Source organism: Anneissia japonica, unplaced genomic scaffold (assembly GCF_011630105.1).
Source record: "Anneissia japonica isolate Jap-2015-1 unplaced genomic scaffold, ASM1163010v1 scaffold288058_len748972_cov163, whole genome shotgun sequence".
Taxonomy (NCBI): Eukaryota; Metazoa; Echinodermata; class Crinoidea; order Comatulida; family Comatulidae; genus Anneissia; species Anneissia japonica.
Window position 1 is genome coordinate 176,033 of NW_022701645.1, and position 3,041 is coordinate 179,073.

Here is a 3,041-nt window from a genome sequence, read left to right on the forward strand (position 1 = left end):
TCTAACACTGTATTTACCTTTCTTTGATGATTTATATATGATTTAACAGTGTTAACGGCTACCTTGATTTATGTTATATGCACGTATTTGTTTCTAGCCGTACCTATTGTGTGTAATAGAGTGTATCTGGTGTGGTATTTGAATCTGTTCAACCATGAAGCCTCCGTGGTCTAATGGTTATGATGCTCTCTCGCCTTGACAGCGAGAGGTCGCAGGTTCGAGTCCCGCCAGAGGCATTTTATTACACAATTTCTTTATTCATTTATTTACAGGACTACATTCGTTGAGAGCTATGCTACACGATGTATTTATTAAGCCCTTTATTCGAACACTGTATTTACCTTTCTTTGATGATTTATATATGATTTAACAGTGTTAACGGCTACCTTGATTTATGTTATATGCACCTATTTGTTTCTAGCCGTACCTATTGTGTAATAGAGTGTATTTGGTGGTATTTGAATCTGTTCAACCATGAAGCCTCCGTGGTCTAGTGGTTATGACACTTGCCTTGACAGCGAGAGGTCGCAGGTTTGAGTCCAGCCAGAGGCATTTTATTACACAATTTCTTTATTCATTTATTTACAGGACTACATTCGTTGAGAGCTATGCTACACGATCTATTTATTAAGTCCTTTATACGAACACTGTATTTACCTTTTTTTGATGATTTATATATGATTTAACAGTGTTAACGGCTACCTTGATTTATGTAACTTTTTTTTCTCATACATATTTTTGTATACACCCCACATATATATGTTTATTGATTGTATCATTAGGGCTAATAACTGTAGTTTAAATTTACCGACTGTATATTACTGTTAATTCATTCATATTTTCCTTTGTTGTACTGTGTACTGATGGTACCTATGATCAGCTTCGGCTGGATGGACTGGACCACCCTCATAGAAGATGTTAAAATTAAATAAATAAATAAAAATGTTATTAGCAATTTATACAACTATCTTTAACAACTAGTATATATCTGTGTACTCTAGAGCCAGGGAACAGTGAAATTCACTGTTCCCTGTCTAGAGCCTATAGCTAGGTTTTCCCTTATTCTTCCACGTGCACAAACCCTCGAAGCCTCTGCTATCAACAAAAGCCTAATACTGTACTGTACATCATGACCTTAAACTCTTATATAGGGTAATGTATGCAAATTCAGGCTTCAGCGATGGACATCACTGTGATTTTGATTGGTGGTTTGAAATCAGCGATTGTGATTGGTGGTTTGAAATCAGCGTAGCGGAATCTACATGTTAACTTTCAAAAACACTTTCACCCACCCTCTCTTTCTACCAAATATATGAGGTATGGATCTAGAAAGGGATATGGTAGTTGGTCTTGTCACTGAAAAAACCCTCGAAGCCTCTGCTATCAACAAAAGCCAAATAAAATACTGTACTGTACATCATGATCTTAAACTCTTATACAGTATATGGTGATGTCTGTAAATTCAAGCTTCAGCGATGGACATCATTATGATTGTGATTGGCGGTTTGAAACCACTGTGCTGTGGCTAGTGCCATAGGAATCTACATGTTAAATTTCAAAAACCCTTTCACGACGTTTACTCACCCACTCTCTCTTTCTACCAAATATATGAGGCGTGGAGACGGTATGAGTTATGAATATGAAATTAAATTTTCTCTCAATGTGAGGTAATGTATGTCCGTGTACATTGCTAAGTCTTTCCTTACTGTTAGGCCCAATATAAAAAATTATTAGTTTATCACCTTCGCGCGCATGCCTTTTATGGTACTGAAAAAAAAAAATAATAATAATATTTTTTTTAAATTGTTTTTTTTTTTTTTATTTATTATTTTTTTTCATTTATTTTATTAAATAGTTAGTAGATATTGTTTGCATTATCTAAATCAAGTTTTACTTTGAATATCAATGCACCAGCAAACAAACCAAGGGTTTCTATTTGGCTTTAGCAAAATAAAAAAATTTAAAAAAAAGCCTCCCTCCCTCATCACTTTTCCTGCCCAGATAGGGTGATAAACTAATAATATTTTTTATAGGGCCTTATTCCAATGTTCACTAACCGCAAAGGCTGTACTATCAACACAAGTACATGCCGATCTTAAACTCTTATATAGGGTGATGTATGCAAATTAAGGCTTCAGCTGGGGACATCATTGTGATTGGCTAGTAAAGCATATGCGCGTCTGTAAAAGCTTAGGAATTGTTCTTTCCGTCAAAACCTATTGCTGTGCAGCAAAGTAAATTCCAGCGCACTGATTTTGGCTTATGTGGACTACATTTGGCAAGTAATTATGAGGCCAAAATCAGTCTGCCGGACCGATTTTTGCCCCGGACCAAATATTTCCTGACAGGCCATATGATGTTTTGATTTATTCACTCCTGGCAAATGAGCTAAATTGACAGTAATTTTTTTAAATTTCTTATACTTGTGTGCATAAAAGTATACTTAATTTAAAAAAGAAAAGTTTTTCTATTATAGCGAATAGAAACATGAGTTTTCCAAACAGTTTGCCAAAATGAACTCTGTATGACTAATGCCACCAGATTCATAATCAGCATAGTCAAAATATCCTAAATAATGGATCCCAGCTTCTACCCAAAAATGCCAATTGAATTGTTATAGAGGATGATTTGTGAGAAATTATAATTACCTTTAATTCCTGTGTTTAATTCCTGTCAGTGCTGCTGCTTGAAATGTCATGTAACCAACTATTGGAACTTCCTTTTCCGTTCTATTCTTCTGTGATGTGATTTGTCAAAGGTTGGGTCAAGTGTCACTTGGAAAACTATAACTTTCCTGTATTGGTTTACAGTATTGAAGAGCATCCAAATAATAGATAAGCTAGTGTTTAAAGAAATAAATCAACAAAATTTCAAGTGTGTGAAATAGGATTTCAGTATATACGTTATCTCTGCATAATACATCAGGCTTACCCATTCTTTTAAATGGAACAGCCTGTAATTTATGTTTATAGCCCTTATAAGTACAAATTTTCAATACATCAGATTACATCAAAAATGTCATAAACAGGCCATGGCATGCA

General features: G+C 34.7%; 1 protein-coding gene across 1 annotated transcript in view; it reads right to left on the reverse strand.

Moving 5' to 3' along the window:
* LOC117103681 (tripartite motif-containing protein 2-like) overlaps positions 1-2,781 on the reverse strand; it is an 11,475-nt gene extending 8,694 nt beyond the window's left edge. Inside the window, exon 1 of the mRNA XM_033244278.1 lies at positions 2,649-2,781. The gene's annotated coding sequence lies outside the window, so the exon portion shown is untranslated. The remainder of the gene's footprint in view (positions 1-2,648) is intronic.
* Positions 2,782-3,041: the final 260 nt, after the last annotated feature.